General features: G+C 39.2%; 1 protein-coding gene across 5 annotated transcripts in view; it reads left to right on the top strand.

Annotated features, from left to right (window-relative positions):
* The window catches only part of LOC119654649 (protein folded gastrulation), a 375,724-nt gene that overhangs the window by 300,820 nt on the left and 53,188 nt on the right, over positions 1–21,716 (top strand). For all 5 annotated transcript variants that reach the window (XM_038060135.1, XM_038060133.1, XM_038060134.1 and 2 more), the window contains one exon: positions 6,923–6,979. The gene's annotated coding sequence lies outside the window, so the exon portion shown is untranslated. The remainder of the gene's footprint in view (positions 1–6,922; positions 6,980–21,716) is intronic.

Here is a 21,716-nt window from a genome sequence, read left to right on the forward strand (position 1 = left end):
ATTAAAATGCCGTTTAGTTTTTTTTCATCAGATGAACACAGCGCCCTCCAGCGTGGCAGCAGAAAAATACCTGTTTTGGAGATGATTGACACGTATTCCGAAAACTAGCTACGATATCAAGCTGGAAAATTTATCACATATACTAGAGATATCAATAAACATATGGTGAAAAAATGACGTTTCTATCTTTATCCAGTCCTCCAAAATAATTTTCAAAAAAAGGCAAAAAACGGCCTTCACACGGGATGAACCCCTTAAAGTGAATAGTTTGACATGCTAAATATACATTACGGGCTATGTACAAATGGGATATTCCTGCGCTCAAATATACTTACATTAGAAACAAACAAAACGTTTCATACCTGAAGGGTATAGTTTCCAGTTTCCCGACTTGTTCCCATTGGGACGGTTTCCTAGCATAGAGGTTTATTTCGATTTGTTCTTCCAAATATATTTGGATCTTTAAAGATTCGAAATCGTTCTGCAATATCAGGGAATCCACTTGTAACTTTCTCTGCGCACCTATTTATAGAAAGCTAGGGTCGCGTTTTTGTTTGTTGGTTATTGTCATTTATCGACCAATGCTCCTTTACGCTAGACGCTTTTATTTGCTACATGTTTACCTTCCTCTTTTACTATGTTTTGACCATGAATTGCATATCATTTTGATGCTTACTTACATACTTTTGCTAGCCACTATAGGTGCCTCTTATTTTGCATCACTTGATTTTACGCGAGGTGTTAGGCAAAGCAAAATCGAAGTGATCTTACCGCGCAGATCAAATCTTCTCAGCAACAGTTCTGAGTATATCGGTCAGTATGCTACGAATTATGCATTAACCTATCTTATTCTATGTTTTACTTAAAGTTATAGATGATCTGACTGCGTTTAAAAACTTGGCCCATTTTATTTCGTTGCAGCACGGTATTGTAAATGTTTAATTCTATCTATTATACTTTTTGCGCTCAAATAACAAAAAACCCACATATAGAACATTTTTCCATATCCAAATTTATGTAGATTGTTTGATATAGTTTTCAGGCCATTGCCCTCAGTGCGCACGTGTCTATTTATTCGATTCTTCAGATTGGATCATCTTTGACGGCAGAATTAGCAAAACCGCCAGGAAATGTTTTCCGTTCTGTGGACTTCGATTCAGCATCGTCATCGTAAATATTACTATTTTTCTACAAAGTTGCGTAACTTTATTCCATTTGTCGTAATGCGTTGAGGACATGAAGATGTTTATAATTAAAACAACGTGTCTCAGTGAAAACGAAGAAAAGACTGTCAAATTTATTTTCATAACAAAGGTGTTAAGAACACAGACAACTTCATTTCATCTATTTTATACAAGACGTTGATGATCTTTTTTTCATTTATGAAGATAACGTCTCGACTGGTTAAAATGGCCTTTGCTGAAGGATTGTATAACCTGTACCCTTTGACATCCTCAGGATAACCAACCAGTATGCATTGTTTTGACTTCTTATCGCAGTTATGTCTTCTTTCTTTGGGTATATGTCTCATGACAGTACTACCAAATATCCTTAAATGACTGAGATTAGGTTTCCCTCCAGTCCATAAACCCCTGCCTTATCAACTGGCTTACTGACAGTAGGTTAGTAGATAACTTCGGCACACATCAAACGTTTTCCACAGTTATGTTATAGTCACAGTTTTCAGTTGACGTTTTTAGGTTTATGTTTCCACAACATACCACTGGGATTTTATTCTGGTTAGCCACCACGATTTCCTTCGTAAATCCAGAATAACATTCGTCAATCATCCAATCTTTATTGCTTGTCAAATACGAACTACCGCCGAAGTCGACATACCAATCATTCTTGTCAAATATTCTGTTAAAAAACACGGCACTAATTGCATTACTCGTTTTTGACGATTTATTTTCTGAATCCTTGTTGCTTTTAAAAGTATACTGATTGTGGTAGTGGCCATAACATTTGACGTTTTATTTTCCTTTGACAGATGTTGACACTTGTGCATTTCCGCCATCTTTCTTGGTCATAAACTGTACACTCTTTACATTTTTTGACTGATTGATGATTGAATGATTCTTACGGAAGCAAGCAAATGCACTGTTGGCATCACTGTCTTCCGGTTCCATATCCATTAATTTCCCTTTAATGGCGTCGGTCGTGATTATCATGCCGGAATGCTCGATTGCCATTATCATCGGCATATACTTTTCAGACAATCCAGCCAACATAATTGAACCAATCCACTCGTCGTTTATGCCAAATCCTGTACCTTGTAACTTCTGACCAGCTTCAACAATTTAAGTTACATATGCCGTCATCGAAGTGCAATTTTCTAATCGAATAGATATTAAATTCTTCAGAAGACTTATTTTTCTTGTAAATCCCGAGTCATCGAATAACATCTTCAATTTATTCCATAATTCTTTCGATGCGGCGACGTTCTTTATGTGTACATAAAGAGCCGTGTCAATTGTTATTATAGAATCAACTTCGCTTTTGTTTTTGCATCGTCTGCAGCTGCTGGAGTAACATTGTGTTCAGGTTTGATACATCCAACCATTCCCTCTAATACAAGGAAATTTTCTGCTGTAAAACACCATTCGCTTTAATTTTCGCGCCCTTTCAATTTCGGCACCCTGATGAGATAGATATGGTTCTTTGAGCGCTTTGATCCCCCACCCTTCATTACTACAAAATTAACAAGTCTATTCCGATGCGTTGGTCTGCACCGGATTCCAAAATAGACAATACAAGAGAATTCGCGACGGCCTGATGAATAACGACCAGAATGCGAGCTAAAATTGAAAAATAAAAAGAAAACGGCTCGACCGCGCGCGTGGAGCCGTAAGTCTCCGGACCCGAACGCCGCGATCAAGGAGGGGAAGATCCACGATGGATCACAGTCCCGATTATTGCCACTTCCGCCTCAGATATTGAATGAGGCGCGGCCCCTGAGGCTCCCACCCTTCCTTGACATCCTCAGGCCAGTTTTTTTTTTTTTTTTTTTTTGAGGATGTCCCTGCACATGTTCTGCGGGAGCAGAGAGGAAAAGAGAGGGAGGAAGTCCTCACATCATTCAAGACTTAGTTAGAATTCATAATGCAATTATTCAAAAAAATTCAAATATATAAAAAAATAATCGAAAATCAGAAAAAAATAAAACAAAATTAAATCAAATTAAAAATCAACAAAAAAAAAGAAATTTGAAAAAAAACTTTAGACTTACTTTTGCTATTAAACACTTCGAGCTCGGCGTGGTAGCTGCTTCTGTGGTGGGAAGAAATTAAGCACATTAGGAATTCCAAAACAAAATTTACAATTGTTTATATTTTTCTCTCTTTTTTTTTGTATAATAAAAAAGAAAACCTCTTTGAGTTCGGTGACTTCAAATGCTGTACGCGAGGATTTTCCCGATCGGGCTGCGAAAACACACTACCGAATCCGGCTAGATGAATGGTTTGTCGTGGGCAAGCTTCCCCGAAAATTTCACATCAATTGCAGCCGGCTCTTCGCCTTTCTTCGGCTGTTTCTGTTATAACAATTTATTTCCACGAATGTTCTAATTTTCTACTGTCAATATTAATCTAAACCACAACACGGCTAGTTTTCGAGGTAGCGCCGGAGGTTGTTTTGTCTGGAACGGAGAAGACAAAGGGTTCGCACTGTTCACGTCCCTTGACAATCCACTTCAATTTCTTTCACTAAACCACCTCCTCGTCACGAATTCGAGTTTCTAAAACAATCATTTAATTGAAATATTCCAATATAATCTATTTTGGGTAAGAGTAGATTACTAACCAATCCGTTGAGTTCACTGTTCTCACTCTCCAGACCTTCGACCTCTCCTCAACCCAGCACCGCTTCGCCTCCCGCTACATTGCCTTGAACTCTGTCAGTTGTTGCGTCAACATGCGCATGCGCCTGCGGATGCGGCAAATCATTCGCCTCTGTCAAGATTAATTCGCCCGAATGCATTCAATAATGTGCAATCTGCGGCAAACATTAGGGTAATTGCACATTATGAAATGCATTATTTAAGCAAATTCATCAAGAAAGAGCCGAATGAGGTTCCGCTCCCGTCGCGAAGCCGCGGTCACTACAACACTTAGTTCTATTCTGCCACGAATTATATTACGTAATTTACAACGAATTATAATTATACCGTCGCGAGAACTTTCTGTGAGCCAGGAGCGGTCTGGGTCCATAACCTATAATTAAAACAACGTGTTTCAGTGAAGACGAAGAAAAGACATTTTCATAGACAAAGGTGTAAAGAACACAGACAACTTCAGTTCACATATTTGATACAAGACGGCGCTAGTAGCAGATATATCACTCCAACGTTAACTATTTTTCATCCTCCCTTTCATTGTTCAACAACACTACTTTCAGGCATCATAGAGGGGACACTTCCCTTTCTGCTTGCTTATGTTCTCAAATCACTAGGGGTTGCCTTAACTTTCCTACCTCCAGTTTTACAGATATCGTACACATCTACTGTACTTATCAGCGATTTGATTCCATGATTTTGATTTTTTCGATTCTTAATGCTTGGGGTGCTACGCTCCAAATTAGGGATCCATGGACTAAAAAACGAGGGAGTAAGTTGCTCCTCATTTAGTCCGGTCCACCATCAAGTGGATGGGGACTTAGTGTCCCGCAGATCCTAAACAACAACCTAGCTTTAGTCTAGCTTAGACTACAACGACTGGCGTTTTAAGTCCAATATAACTCGCAACCTTGTCGTGTTTTTGCGATGATAAAAGGGAGCGTCTTTCCACCTGTTGGCACTTTCGGTCACGCTGCTCCCAGGGCAGAGGTGAGGCAGCGTCTGATGAGTTGCCTCTGCCCTGGACGAAACCGTCAGTCAAATTTTTGATTTTTTCGATAAGGAGGAGGCTTCTATAACTTCACCAGTCAGTCAGTCAGATTAACGCAGTTTCTAATATAAACATTTTCATATTCCTTCAAATTGTACCGTGGTTGCTTTTAGCGGTACCTGATTTCGGGATCACACACTGACGATTCTTTAAACAATTTGATAGATCAGTAATTTGTCAGATCCATCTTCTATAACATCGACGTGTTTCGCACTACTCTTTCGACCATCAGCAATACACTGAAACAATACATAAAATATACAAGGCAATCCCACCCAGATGCTTTGCAAATTTTTGCAACCGCATGCTCTTCCTGGGTGACCCCACATATCGTCAATCGGTGTCAATAAAGCGCACCCTTTCAGCCTCCTCCCCCTTACTATATATCTTCTGGCCATTACTGAATGAATGAAGAAGACAGGGATCCTCTAAAGTAAAAAATAAGTTACATCGCCTATACCGTTGACGGAGCAAAATGGTACTCCGCTTCTGAACGGGATAAAGGTTAAAGAAGATGAAAAAGAAGAAGTTACTTCGGGAATCTATGTATAATTAGTACAAACCTGATAAAATACAAGGTTACTAGAGAAAATAATGTTCCAAAGCGCAACCAAATTTAATGATATTACCAATTTTTATAAAATATTAATGACACATAAAAGAAATCTATTTCTTTTTGTTACCTATTCAGATATTCCTATGTATTAATCTAGTGTTATCGCCATACGCAGTTGAATTGATTGACTTGCCCCAAATTGCAATCTCCCTCTAGATACGGGATTATAAGATAGAAACACCTTTTCTGCTTCATTTGACTTCGGGGTCAATTTGAATAATTTATATTAAAAACACACAAAAGAATATACATATGTATGTCTCGATATTCGATGAAAACTCATCATAACTAATATTGCTTTCTGTTCTTTGTTATCTGCCGTAAGCCAGCTTAGCTAAACTTCAAAAGCATAAATGCAAATTTAATGCTGAGTACCGGAAGATTCCTGTCAGCACGAACACGATGTCACGAATCGTCATAATCTTTATTTTGAAATTCCTTGGCTCCATTCGAAAAATGTCGCGGAATGAAAGTCAACATAACTATCTTATCCGACTTTCTGAAACACTTTGCGGCCGATTGGCACTATCTTACTAAACTGACATGTTGTTATCAGCTGCAAAGTCCTTACTTGCAAATTCTATAAATGGTGTTTTCAGAGACGCCTTCCGATGCTCTTTTCTTCCTCTATTCAGTGAGAACTTCAAGATCCCTCGGCCTTCGGTTTTGACTCCAAAGGCCTTCATCGTGCAACTGCGGTTATAACGAAAACCAGGCAGCGATAATTCGTGGAGCGTTTTTCTGTGCATCTATCCTACCCCAACACTGGCAGCAATGAGGGTAGGAAATCGATCAATGAAAGCGGCTGACGCAACTCTCACACTTTCTGTTGTTGCTTCTGAAAATGTTGAACACAAGCAACGCATTGAAGGGAGCAATTTTTCTGACCTAATTTGCCTTCACTTTCAAAATGTTGAACACATGCAACACTTTAGGAGGAGCGCCCTTTGACTTCCAAAACCTAAATAATCCGACATTCAATCACCGATAGTTGGAGAAATACCCGCATCAGCTCTCTCTCTTCTCGTACTATCAGTTGACTCTCTGTTGTATTTGACCAGTCAGAGTATTTGGCAAGTGCATCGTAAGATGGCTCGCGTAAATGCTCGAGAGGAAACGCTAAAACAAAATACACGCAATTGCACGTCAGCAAGAGAAGGAGCATAACATGACAATTCTAATGGCACGAAAAAAAAGTATCGATGATCTGTTTTGTTTTCGAAGATAAAAAAAATTAAAAATTTAAAATGTTTCGCTTGGTCGATTATTGAAGATGGACTTTTAATTTGAACTTTTAATTTGCCTACGATCGGCATCACATTCATACTCTTATTCATAAAAACAAATATTTTTATATATTTAATTTTCAAGTTCCGTTTGAATGTCAACTTTGTCTAACTTTTGCCTCTGGATTTCTTTTCAGGTTTTGGTTTTTGCTCGTTGTCGTCTAAAGCGATCTCGTCTTTTATAACGAAAGAAGGTAATTAATCAAACTCCAAACGTATTGCATGCTATTTAGCTATATCAAAACAATTGTTACCTTTGTCAATCTTCCGTATTATGTGTCAGTATATATACTAACTACGCTGCCATGACGAAAGTATGCTGCAAACTTTTACTTTCAAAATATTGAAATTCAATGACCCCCTCGATGAAATCATCGGATCACAACAGAGCTCAGTCAATAGAAACTGCGATTAAGCTGAACCTATCCATAGGAAAATAGATACTCATAAAAAAAGCATAATTTATACACTTACCGCTGTGATCTTGAAAAAGTGGGCGGTTGGAATTTTGCAATCGTTTATTTTGAATTGTTGGCTTAGTTACTCCAGCAAAATGAGGCTTTACCGCATTTTTTCGCTTGGTGCAAATCAATCATTCAATTTTTTTGACGATGAGCGAATTTTAAATGGATTAAATGCTTCCTGGTCTAATCAATTTGCAGCACTATCTATTTTTAGAAGGTACAGACTTCCAATTTTCCGGAGAAGGGTACCCTTTTATCGGTGCTTCTTACAGCCAAAACGGGTGATTATAGTTCACGCTTTGTCTAAGTTATGCCAAATCCGATTGAATTATTCATGAGGATATTCACGGGAAATTAATGATGCGTTTGTCTTCTGCTATAATTTTCGGGTTATATGCCAAGTTCAAAAGGTGAAAGGAACTGAAAAAATAAAATGTATATGAAATGATTATACGGTTTTAATGGCATGGAAATTGGGTAACTGGATCTAAAAATGCTTGTTGCTTTTCTTATTGGTATACCTGAGTAAAACTGCTGTTTTGGTAAAAATTACTTTAAATTTATCTGTTTTATGGTCTTCGCTAATTTTCCATGGTAATGAACTTTAGAAATGTTGTTTTTGTTTTTTTTTCCACCCAACTTACCACATTTCTTAAATATCATTGATGGTATTTTCCGCTCTTAAATGTGATTGAAATTTGGTATGGAATCTGTCGGGTTTCTTTAGGATCAGCATTTCAAAATCTTCGATGGCCTTCTCTAATTCCTTTTTCGGTTTCTATTTTTGCAAACTTTTCATAATATTTGTGTCAGATGATATTGCGGATCAATTTAAAAAAAAAATGTGTGAATACTTTTATCTCGTACTTATCCCGTTGGAATATGAAAGATTGGTGTTCCAGTTCCTCCCGAATTTTACTATGCATCACGCCAATAATGAAAACGGGCAACGCATCGTTGGAGTCGCGTCTAATAAAGGCAGATATGGTAGTAAGCTCTGCATGCTTCCCACCTAGGTGCATATTCTAAAAAACCTAGCATCTCCGGATAACCATCCACGTATTTCTTAAAAAATGATGGGCTTGTAACATCGAGGAGCAACTGTAACTCTGATCTCTACCTAGTGAAAGCGACTTATCAGTGTCGCATATAACACTGTAAGAAAAAAAAGGTAAGGCCCCTCTACCCCGCAGGGGTAGAGCGTCAATCTCGCCGCTCTGGGTTCGAATCCCATTCATCATGGGTAACTGCATTCGTCTTGTGTCTGTTTCGCTGCTATGGGCTTATCACTGGCACAGCGTTGAGTGTGATAATAATGAAACTGGAACACAGCACCAGTAGTGTATTCCTATGTTCTTACACTGAAAAAGAAATGAATATTCATAATCAATGGCTGGGAATACAAACCATAGAAGAGATAGAACGATTGCTGCCAAGGATATATACAATGACCTATTAGAATTGAGGTAGATCTATATGGCGATCTTCGGATAGTAAGATACTGAAGAAAAAAGACCCCATTTTGACAACGTGTTGCATAGCAACTCACAAAAATTATAATTTTACTGCTAGTAAAACATGACAAAGAAGTTAAATATTATCTTCTATTTTAGTTAAGGGGGGCATCCCGTGTGTCGGATCCGCGGAATCGAATTTTTTTTTGGCTTCAATTGTATCTAGATATAGTGTAGAATATATGGGCAGAGTGATTTTTTTTTTATATTCGGAGTCGATCGCAAATTATAGTGTTAAAGACGTAATTAGTCACATGCCAGATTTATGTCGATCGCCGTAATAAGGCAAGTGCTTATCGGTCCGAATGACGTTCGAATGACTTCGCTAAACGGGCATGAATTGAAGCCAAGGCTGTGTTTCTTGAAGAAACTTAAGTTATATGGACTAGGTATAGCAAATTAATGGTCAATAAAGGTTTTATTATCCGAGTACAATGGGCCAACACGGCCTGAGCGCTCAGAAGCTGTAGTTTCTCCCCCACCATACACAAGGTTTTATTGCTAAAAATCGCATTCCACTTTTTAAATGCGATTTTCTCGAAACTGCATGTTGAAAATCGACTGCCACCATTCCCCAAAATCTACCCAATCAAATTCTTTGAAATTTTCACGACTTATTCAGAACATATTTCTACGGTCCGCAAACTAGGATAATTGTGATTCATTCAGTAGTTTTTTTTTTATTCATTGAAGGAACCGTGAAAAAGCACCAAAATTCGCAAAAAAAAGTTTAACACGGCACCAAAAATTTAGTTTTTAATATTTTTTAATAATCCTAGTTTGCTGACTGTAGTTAAATCTGTACGTTAAAATGCCGTTTACTTGACCCCATTAAGTCTAAAATTGATGGACCAATAACTTACTCCAAATTACAATTTTATTTTATAGTGTATATATCCCGAAATATATATATATATATATTTCGGGAACAACATTAGTACAAAGCTACTGAAAATCCAGTAGCTTTGTATTGATGAAGGGGTAAGTTGCTCCTGAAATATATATACACAGCAAAATAAAATTGTAGTTTGGAGTAAGCTACTAGTCTATCAAAACATGACAAGTTTGAACAGCAGTGAAAAGGATTTAGACTGAGACCATCCAAAAATAAATATGTTTCGACATAAAGATGTTCCGATCCCCTTACCCCCTCCGTGTTACTAGCGGATGAAGTAAAAATCTTGTATGTCGGTGATATGAGTATAATATCGCGCTTGCTCCTCGGTACCCCGGAGACCATCATGAACTTTGACGATGCAATGAATGAGGTAGGGTTAGAGGTCAATGAAAAAAACCAATATCATGTCCCAAACTAGAATACAGAGGCTGCTAGACAAAGGATTGTTAATTTTGCATATTTGGGGAGTAAGTTATTGATGGGCGTATATCATACTAAGTGCAGAATATAAAAAGGAGAATACAGCTTGCACGTAAATTAAATAATTCGTTCCTCCACATGATAACTTCCATACATAGGAAGAAAAAGATTCGTGTGTATAAAACAATTATCAGGTCTATGTTACGTTCCGGAGGAAACTTTAATTCTGGATAAGTCCACACTAGTTGAGAAGCCAAGGAAGCGATCGCAGGACTTAATCGACCTCGAGACCGCTCCCTTGTTTCCATTATTGAGTAAAGTTGGCGAATGCATACTTTGAACCAAGAGAGACTCGCAACGGACTATAGCGCTACGAAGAAGATAAATCTGAAGAATATATACATAGTAATAGAAAATTTGGGAATATCATACCTTATCATCTGTTGCAGATGAAGATTATTGGAAATAATAAAAACTTGTTGTTTCTTTTTCGTTGGTGTGAATGCTTGGTGTGCTAACTTGTTAGCACTGATGAAGTGGTTTCCGAAATGTCGGTATTTGCAAGAATAAATATTCACACCAACGAAAAAGAAACAATAAGTTTTTATTATTTCAAATAATTAATCGTTGGAAACACAGCATAATTTCACTCAGAAGATTATTGGCTTGTTAAACAACATTTTGAAAGAACGCTATGGCTTCAAGGTCGTCTGGCCCTTCCTTTGCCTGCGCAATATATATCGATTCACTAAAAGGAATGAAGTGAATGATAAATGAAATGGTTCATGAGAATGAGAACGCATCTCCAGCAATAAAAACGAAATTGGAACATACTGACATTCTCCTAATCTCCCACATTCATTTCTCTCCAAATAACAATTTTAAAATCCACGGATATCCCTCCCATATCGGACATTCAGGTGGATGATAAGCCACATGTTAGAGTTATCACAAATTAAATACTATCTTAAAATATATCGATGTCATTCCTACCTTCACTTCTATGCCATCAACAAATTTAAAGCAGTTCTTTTTACAGCATCAGTTCATTATCCACTTAAGCATGAAATAAACTCTGGGGAATTCAGCGATTTCTTCCGTACATTGGGGCATCACTACCTACCCCCTCAGGCAATTTCAATGAGAGATCGCTGCAATAGAAGAAATCGCAATTTGCTTCTCCCAAAGACAATCAACTTCTAATAGCAATCCTCAACAATAGTCTAACTTGCTTCCCTGAAGGTGAGCCAATTTACTAGTCAACTGACCGTTTCTAAATTCCCTTTGAAACGATTTCGCACCACTGAAAGAGTAAACTCAAGAACATCAAAAGCAGTAATCTCTGAAGACTCTGCATTTCCCACCCCAATCATAGTTACTCTGAACTGTGAAACCGCCCGAAAAGCGACTTACTAATGCAAAAACTGGGTGGGATAAATTTCAAATGAGATTCCATAGCTCTTTCTGCCCTACCATTAGGCTGAGATGCCACGAGAATATCGATAAATCGCTCCAATATTTAACTGGCTCAATCGTCAAATTACACAACTTAGCAGCTTTACACAACAGCCCCTTAATGAAGCCCAAGGGAAAACTAAACAGAAATGGCAAAAATATAGGTCGACCGATCTAAAAACTCAAGTGGGAGCTATCTGCTAAATATGGCAAAAAGCAAGAAAATCTGAAAATGAGACGTTCACCAAATTATTTGAAACAAGTCGGAATACCGGAAGCTCGTGCTTCGGGTATAAAGGTTTTGTGTTCATCTTATGTAAGAAACTTCAACGCACATTTTTCTATCCGTATATATGTAGCTACAAATCCAACATAATCCTTCATATTTTTCCAAACTACGAGACATACATACATATTACATCCATAGATATCACGCTCACCCTAAACAAACAAACTGCCTATTACCGAAAACTGTATACATATATGCACGTATATAAATTGATCGTACCCATATTTCCGATTTACGTCTTATATCTATTTGAATTAGGCACTATCCACAAAGTTCATTAGCACGCATATATTATATACCTACATACATACATGTCTGGTTGACAAATAACTAAAAAATTAAAACAATGTAATTCTCTGGGACCCAATTCATAAGAACTCATTTCGTTGTGGTATTGTTTCACCCCCTATAACTTTGTTAATAATAGTTGGATTTCTTCAAACTTGACCAAACTGTGCATTATGTTCTTCATTACACGCATACCAAATTTTGTGCTTCTGGGATGAACATAAGGGGGGTGCCGGGTAAATTTCTAAAATGTGGAATTATACTATTATTAACTTTATTTGTGCAGATATCGGAACCGGATATATTTTGAGGCCTAGATTTCGTAGAGATGCACCACTGTGATTTTTTTCAGATTTTTCGGTTGGATAGGTTCTGAGAACGAGACCTGTTACACTTTTTGTGGGTCATATTTTGAACCCTAACTCCCCTATGTTTAATTTAATATCAAATATTGAACCAGATTCGAAAAGTACTAATTGAGACCTTTCATTTGATACCCTACATGGCTACACTCTGTGAAAAAAAAATTTGCACCCTCCATTCACATGTATGGGGAGCCCCCCCTTAAACTTAACACAAGATGGCGCCACTTACTGCATGTAAAAGGAACACCAGAATACATACTCTCACCAATTTTCGTGACAATCGGTCTAGCCGTTTCCGAATAAATCGGGTGTGACAGACAGACAGACAGACGGAGAGACAGACACCGTCTCGATTCTAATAAGGTTTTGTTTCACACAAAACCTTAAAAAATGTTATCCCGAAGGAAATTGCCACGGATTTTTGTCTTCCCATTCCAGGCAACTCACTTAGGTGAATGGTAAACATGACTCCCAGTATGACTTCATAACAGATTAAAGATTAAAAGATGCAAAGGGGCGACATTATGATCTGACCAGTCTGACAAGTCTGATATGGTAATATTATCCGCTCTCCTTCCTGAATTGCACAATATCTTTTTCAGTTAACTAGACACCAGGTATGCTAAGGTGGCATAAAACTGTTCTGCCAGCCTGCTGTATCCCATGCCAGCCGGTGTACATTAAAAAAGGAAAGAGCAAACAGACATTGCCTTTGGAAAAATATGTTAGCATCCAGCATAAAAACTTCATATCAACATTGAGTGTCCAAGTTTTAATCAAGTCAAGGACGCCCAAGTTCACGGTATCGATTACTATTAGTATTCAAAAACCGGCTTTTAAGGACAAAATATATTAAAAGAAAAAAAATTAATCATCTTCCATGGTTCCCTGGCAATTAATTTAAAAAAATAGATTTCAATTTTCCGCTCGAAGGTAGGCAACCCCCTTAAAACAATCGCGGCCTATGGTCTTCAAATTTGGGGATCAGCAAAAAATCAAACATTTTAAATCACACAAAGAACTCAAACAAAAATATTTCCAGCAATAACCTGAGCTTCAATAACACAACTTTTCAAAACGACTTAAAAACAAATAAAGTCAACGCCACGGCTTAACGGTTATTTGTTCATTCGAATATGATGGCAAGAAGTATCTTAATCTGACATAAATGCCACTGAAAATTAAGTGTAGTTAAGCTTTCAGTAACGATTGGTGAAACACAGACAAAACAGGTGAAGGAATGCGACAAGGTTATTAACTCATACGTATGTAATCAACCCAATGGACATTGTACCAACTAGGATGGAGCTTACCATATTAACCGCACCATCCTATATCAAATCTGCAAAGACAGGCGAAGTACGAGTATACACAAACTTAAGTCAGAACAAATGGTAAGGGCTGCGGTAACCTCCCAAGTTCTTTTAATTCCGCCATCATCATTACTTCCGCACTACAATCTATTACAATTTACAAAAATCAGCAGGAATTATTAACTATTCCGCAAAAGCGACACCATTAAAATCCTGTCCTGTAGTAGCAGTTGAAGAAATTAAGAAAAATAAACTAGTGGTTCTAATATTGTAAGTGTGAGGCAGGTAACCTTTACGTTAATGTCAATATGATTATAATGAAAAGAAACTTGACCTCATCATCAGGAAGCCATATAGAATCATTCTCAATCCAATTCATGGAATTGTTTTAGGCAAGTTTACTTCAAAATGAAAAGACCCAGTTCTATAAGCCACGTAGCGTTTGCGCTGAAGTCGGTTGAGAGGAGCTGTGGTATATTTCTATTTGACCCATACAGCGTCGAAGTTGTCTCAGACCAGAATACTCCGACGACACTATGCAGGCACGAGTTGATGAATGAATAAAAATGCTGGTCACTTTCCATATGCTTCCATACAGTAGGGCAGAGAGAATGTTTATGTAGAACAGCCTCAACTTCATGCTGATGTTAAAATAGTTGGATTTTCCAGATTTTGGACAAAAGACCGAAGGGGGATCTAACGCTGTTAATGTATCGGGCGATATTACGTTCGGTGTAACTTGGGCAGAAATAGTTTTTCTGCTTGATATTCTGAAATGCTCACCTCTGTTTTGTTGGTATTTATCTTTAGTTCGAGTTTGTTGTCTCGTTCTCAAAATCCAGAACCACCATGACTCGTTAAGAAAACAAACAAATATTAACAACATTGGGGACATGTTGTGAAAAGAGGGCAGAGCCCAATAAACTCCTTTACACTTTTCAGTTGAGGCAACATGAAAAACGTCGTTGACAACGAAAAAGTATTAATGGCAGAAAGCAAACCTGGCTAACTCGGCTTTTTATTTCAAATTTCAACAGAACACATGACATTTCCTTTCCAACATCGTAGTAAAGACGGGGACCTGTCTTCGGAATTTTAACGACTATCCTCTTCTTCTACTTAAGGGACAGGATCTCGGTTTTCCAGGATTTACATATGAGTGCAAATAGCAACTCCGCAAGGAGCCTAAAAGCTCCGCAGAGAGCCTATCAAGATCGGCCGCGCTACTCGACCCATTAATGGCAAAGAAGTATATTTAGAATAGCATAGTAGTAGAATAGGCTGGGCGATATTTTGCAAAGAAATAAACGTGATTCTTCAATTCTGGACTCTGCTTTGGTTCGGGAAAGTATGTACATAAGTTTTCCATAAACAGTGACTGACTCTAGCGTTGAAGTCAAATTAATAAAGTTTGACACCAGAACAAATTGAAACAATCTTTTACTATGGTACTTTCTCAAATTCTTTCTCAGAAAGTCAAGATTCGGAATTGACAGACTTGGACGGTGGTGTAAGTCATATCAGGTGTGCGCAAAAAGGGGATCTGACGCTGGAGCTAAACAAATTCAGAGAAAAGACGGGATAGTTCTTGCTGTCAGGTGGGAAAGGTGCCAGAAGTCTGAAGAAGAAAGCTATCTCATCAAAACTTGCACTGCCAATTGACGATGATCTTGCAAACCATTCGTCGAATGTGAACGTTACCGAAATTATGGTAGTGCTACCTGGGTGAAAAACTCGTCTGGAAATGCCGTGGTATGTCATTCCCAGGAGCCTGCAAAACCCAATGGCCCCCATATCTACAGCTGTTACGCCCCTTCCAGTGTAACATTAGCACAATATGAGGAAATACTAAACGGCTTGGCGTTGAATGCTAGATACCACAGCTCTAAAATTATTGGAGAATGGGTAAGGCTCAATCGTCGATCTGACTTAACTCAGTACCTCGTTGGGGAGAGTGATGATCTGGTGGATGAGTGAACACTACACTCGCAGTGCCAACTAGGTTACAGGCAGCTTTGCCTTGAGGCAAATATGAATTCGTGAGGGCAGAAATCACCCCAAGTGTCGTGCATTGCAATTCTTTTCTCAGTACATGAAGTAAGTGGATATTAGCCAACGAGCGATCTGTGGACGAATTGGGAATAATAAGGCTCTAGGATTGGACATGTGAGGTAGTGTTTCTCGTCCAATGGAAGAGGCTAATCCTGCTACCGAAGCCCCAAAATCCACCTGGTCCACCCTCTTCATATTGTACTATCTTTCTTTTAGACGCTATGGAGACGTTATTGGAGAAAGTGATATACAACAACTGAATGTGTTCTCCAAGGTTTCGTATTGGGGCCACTGCTATTGAGCGTAATGCATAATACGCATTCGCGTGCAAAGAGGCGATGTTGATTGGTTCTGCTGACTACCGGTGGTGGTAGTTGTGAGGCACCTCGAAGGCGAGGAATTCTATGGAAGTGAAACGATTCTTGTCACCAAAGCATGGTTACGAATGATTGAATGGACCAGGCGCACAGTGTATCGTCCAGTGGACAAAGATCGAAATATATTTTGACGAGTTTTTTTACTATTTGGTGTTATTAAGAGGACTTTAGACAGTAAATGAGCTTTGCTGCAGATATGGTTGAAAAATCCTCACCTAATGAGCAACGGTTGTCTTCAAATCCTCACCAGGCACCAGCTTTATACATTGACTTAGATTTGTCCGAAAGGAAATATTAATTTTTGAGGTCTGCAATTAACGGTCTGCATAAAAACTGCTTACCTGCCTATACTCATTAAATTTTAAGAAAAATGCTTTCTTGCCACATCAAAATGTTGTAGATGAAATTGCATGTCATTGCATGAATGTCATGCGCAGATTCTTTCCCAACTTTTTCAACTGACAGCGCTGAGTATATGGAGAATTGCAGGTTTATATGAAGGCGAAGTGTTAAAACTAACATCCAAATAGGAACTCGATGATAGCACCAACCATGGTGTCAGTTGAGCGAAAGATGATAATGCAGAACATTTTCGAACTCCAGACAAGCAAAATTAGGTTACAAAGCCACTAAATACCGTGCTGTTGTTGGATGGTTGTGTTGTTAACGTTTTGTCTGACACAAATGCTATTCGGTATTATATATGCTGGAAAGCAACCTCGTTTTGGTTAAACAACCCTGCACGGTTTGGTATAGGTTTTCTGAATATATTCTACACATGAGCTACCAACTGCTTACAAAAAACTGGCGAGTTCCCTCCCTTGAACTCGGAAGGATAAAAATTTCTGTAAAAATCATATATTTCGTACTCTATTTTAAGAAATAAAATTACTGTGTATATTGTCATATTTACATTTTCTGTTACATTTGAAATCTGAAATAAATTTATTTTCAACTATAGATACAAATTTATAAACATCAGCTCAACCTCTGAAAGTAATCCAAGGAATTATATTTTCTGGGAGGAGCCTATCTACCGGTGGTAATTAAAAATATTTTAAATTTATTTGCATCATGCAAAACATTGATCCTTGGAATTAACTCCAGACGACGAAACGGATGCAAATACACCACAAACTCGGTCGCATCGATTTCAACCAAATTTTCCATACATTCGATACACTGTGTGGCGGACGAAAAGAGAGACGTAGGAAAAACGATAATTTGAAAATCCGGGTTGGTAATCACGATGTCGTTTCAAAATGGATCATTGAATACGTGGGAGTTGAGTTTCAAGGGGAGCCTAGGATATGCACGAAGAAAAGCAAATGCTAGTGCATCTCTAGCAAGGATAATGCCTAATATTAGAGGGCCCAAATATAGCCGCTGGCTGGTTATCGCAGAGGTGGTGAGATCCATCCTGCTATACTTGGCTCCCGTCTGAGTGAGAACACTGGACAACACGGTAAAGCAGAGACGGGTGAGTTCGGCATACCGGCCAATCGCGCACGTGCATATGGAACAATATCCGGTGAAACAGTGTGTATAATCGCGGGATTGATTTCCTTGAATCTTTCATTCGAAAGAGGCACACTGTCTCTATCTGAGATATCGGACTAATCTGGTCGATCCGACTGCGGACTTCTCAAAAGCCACTAGTAGGAGTACAGAAGATGACAGAAACGGTGGGATAATTCCGGAAAAGCCCACTGGACCCATAAACTGATCCCATGTATTGAGAGGTGAGTCGAGCGAAAACACGGAGAATAAAATTTCCAGCTAACAGGATTGGACGAATCCACAGACTGTCCCGAATGTGCCGCTACACTCGAGGACCCAAGGCATGTTATGTTCCATTGCCTATAAATAACAGAGGGAGCGACACCCTTAACGTAGTTATCGGACTCCATAATCTCGTGGAGAAGATGCTAAGGTTAGAAATAAACTACGGCAAACGCAACATTAACTGCGATTCATGAAAAGTGCGAATCCCACACATTGCTGCAACCGGGGGCAGCAGCGCCTTTTTTAAGGTAGTAAGTGTTACCCTATTTCAAAAATATAACGTATTGAAAATGCACAGTCAAAATTTCAGATTGAAATGAACACAATTGGCATTTAACGCGACGCGCTAGTTATAAAAATTGATATTAGCGGGAAAGCTTATTTCAATAGTCCTTTCTATATAATATGCTCAATCCTATATTGTTTTAGTCAGCTGATTAAGGTCTAGATATTATTTAAAAATATATACTATTAGAAAATTAGAAAATTATAACGGGGCGTTTTGGCCAATCGGTTAGCAATGAAGCTTAGTCTTTCTAATGCGACGATTCGCAAAGGTAAACAGAGGACAAATATATGAATTATGTTAACACCCCTAAAGTGTTGATAGTTGACAAAAATAGACAGGCTTTATGCCAGATTAACTTTTTGAATCTCTACTGTATTTGAAGCTTCCATCAAAATCATATTCGAATTTCAGAACAACGGCGTATTATTTTCTTGTTAAAAAAACAATGAAATAGCGTTGAAATTTCGGGCCTCACATTGCACTACTACCTTAAGATTTCCACCTCCATTCAAACAAAAAAAAACATCGGTGTGCTTCCAATAATTTTTAAGGCTTTGTTTGCCAAACAAAACCTTATTAAAATCGGTTCAATGTCTGTCTGTTTGTCTGTCTTTTTTTCTTTTCATCGTTGGAAGGTGGAAAGGTTCAAAACCTACTGCTGGCTGCTGCCATGCAGTTATGTGAGACTCCTACTCACTAAAACCACCTCCTTCTTCTGCCACTCTCCCCATGGGACTGCTATAAGCATTGCATCACGGGGCTGGATCAGCTCTTAACTGCGGTGCATTATTGTTCGCTCCCTTTCTTTCTTTCTTCGCAGTTCTTCATGTCTTAGCTGTTGATGAATCATTTTCAGCTCAATTACCACTTGATTCCAAGCCTCCGTTAGTTCCAACATAAACTCCACTGTATTTCCAGGTGTTAAGCGCCTGTCTGCGATCGCCTCCAGCCTAGTTCGGTGTGCTGTAAACCTTGTGCACTCAAATACAACATGCTCCGCATTCTAAGCCACGTTATCACATCTTAGGCAGCATGATGACTCGTCGTGTCCAAATCGGTATAGATAAGCCCGATAACTTCCATGTCCACTTAAAAACTGTGTTAGCTCGTAGCTTAGTTCCCCGTGGCTCCTTCCAATCCATCTTCGAATGTGTGAAATGATACGGTAGGTCGAACGGCCAGTTTGTGCCTCGTTCCATCTCTTTTGCCATTTTGCGATGGATTCCTGCCGTGCTAGTTGCGGTCGAAGTACAATAGACTCCCCGATTGCATACATTTTGTCGTAGAGACGCCAGCCTTCATCCGCCTAGATGTCTATGGGTATTGTCCCTGCAAGTTCATATGCTGCTTTTCCTGATGTCGTTTGATAAGCACTGCATACCCGGAGTGCACTTAGCCAATACGCCATTCCTAGTTTTCCGCAGTTTGATTTGTTTTCCAGAACGGTTGCCGAAACTAAAGCTGCGTAGAGTAGCACGGAACTAACTACCCTTAGGTCCAACCAGGTGAACTCTAAACTGGTATGGGAATGCCTTGAGAGACTGAATACACTCGGCTCGTCCAACAAGGTCTGGATACTTTGGGTTCCAGGCCATGCTGGGCTGGAAGGCAATGAGGCAGCGGATGAACTAGCCAAGAAAGGAGCAGGGATGCCTTTATACGGGCCAGAACCCTTCTGTGGAATCGGAAACGGTTTCATGGCTATGAATCTAAGAAACGAAGAAAAACGGCTGAGGGAACTATATTGGGCGGGCCTACCAGGGATGGAGCAGTCCAGGGTGCTTATTGGGGGATACGAACCCATGCGCACAAAGGATTGCTTAAACCTCACCAAAAAGAACCTCCGAATCATAGTGGGAATTCTCACTGGTCATTGTCGGCTGAACTACCACCTAGGGAAGCTAGGGATATCTACGGACACTGCCTGCAGGTTCTGTGAGGAGGAGGACGAAACCTCTATGCACGTCCTGGGACAGTGTCCAGCACTTGTGCAAAGTAGGTCGATACATCTGGGAGAACACTTAATACCAGATGCAAAGCTGAAACTCCTGGAAGTGGGGAACATACTAAAGTTCCTAACGGTTACTGGCCTGCTTGAGATACTATGATCAACAGGTACACTATAACCAGTAAAAGGGGCACAATAGTTCTTCAAGGACGCGGTGCGACTTTCCCTTAACAAAATAATAATAATAATAATAACTACCCTTGAAATAAGACAACGTCGACTTTGTCTTGGGCCACCAATGTTCGGTAGTATCCTCGAGATCGTTACAGCGATGGAAGATAGATGCTTTAGTTGCAGCGCACTCAATGTGTTTTTTAAAGTTGAGTCTTTTGTCAATCATTACTCCCAAATATTTAAGCGGTTCTTATGAGAAAATTGTTTTTTCACCAACTTTAATTTCCACGGTCGTGTCTGCTGATTAGCACTAGTGCTGCTTTATGTTCAGCAAGTGGTAGACCGGACTTTTTCAACCAGGAATTGATCTCCCATATCGCTTCATTTGCATAGATTTCGATCTCGTCTAAGCGTTTTGCCACTATTGTTACTCCGATATCGTCCGCAAAGTCAATAGTTGTCACGCCGTTGGGAAGGCATATCGTCAGGACTCCATTGTACATAATTAACCACAGTAAGGGACCCAAGACAGACGCGTGTGGTACGCCGCACGTCATTGGTAATAATTTCTGTCCATCGCCCGAATCGCAATATAATATTCTTCCAAGAAGAAATGCAACAACGATGCGTACAATGTACATCGGAGCCTGTAGTTTGGTTAGAGTCTCTACGATTTTCGTCCACTTTGCAGTGTTGAATGCATTTTTTACATCGAGTGTCACCAATGCACAGCTTTTGTCATCTTGTATTGCAGCGCGAGCCAGGCCAGTCACCATGTTGTTTGCATCGACGGTTGATCTCCCCTTACGAAACCCAAATTGTTTGTCGGATAGGCCTTCTTCCTTTTCCGCAACAGCGAGCAGCCATATAATACTTTTAATACTCCTTCAAATAGTTTACCAATGACCAAACATATCGGTCGATATGAGGAGAGGTCTCCCAATGGCTCTGTCTGTCCGTCTGTCACAGGCACTTTTCTCAGAAACGGCTATACCGATTGACACGAAATTTTGTGAGAAGGTGGGACTTGTGGACCCACAGACATACAGTGAGTGATATCCTTCTACGTTAGAGGGAGAGGGGGTGGGGGGGGTCCCACGTAAAAGCGGGGTGTAAAATTTTTTTTCACCGAATATAGTCATGTGGAGTATCAAATGAAAGGTCTTAAGTAGTACTTTTCGAAGCCGGTCCTAATTTTGAGAGTTGTTAAAAAGGCGGGAAGTGGGAGGGATAGAAAGTGACTATCAGAAACTACCCAACCGAAAAATCTGAAAAAAACCATGAAGCTGCCTCTATATGG

The sequence above is a fragment of the Hermetia illucens genome, chromosome 4, assembly GCF_905115235.1.
Source record: "Hermetia illucens chromosome 4, iHerIll2.2.curated.20191125, whole genome shotgun sequence".
Classification (NCBI taxonomy): domain Eukaryota; kingdom Metazoa; phylum Arthropoda; class Insecta; order Diptera; family Stratiomyidae; genus Hermetia; species Hermetia illucens.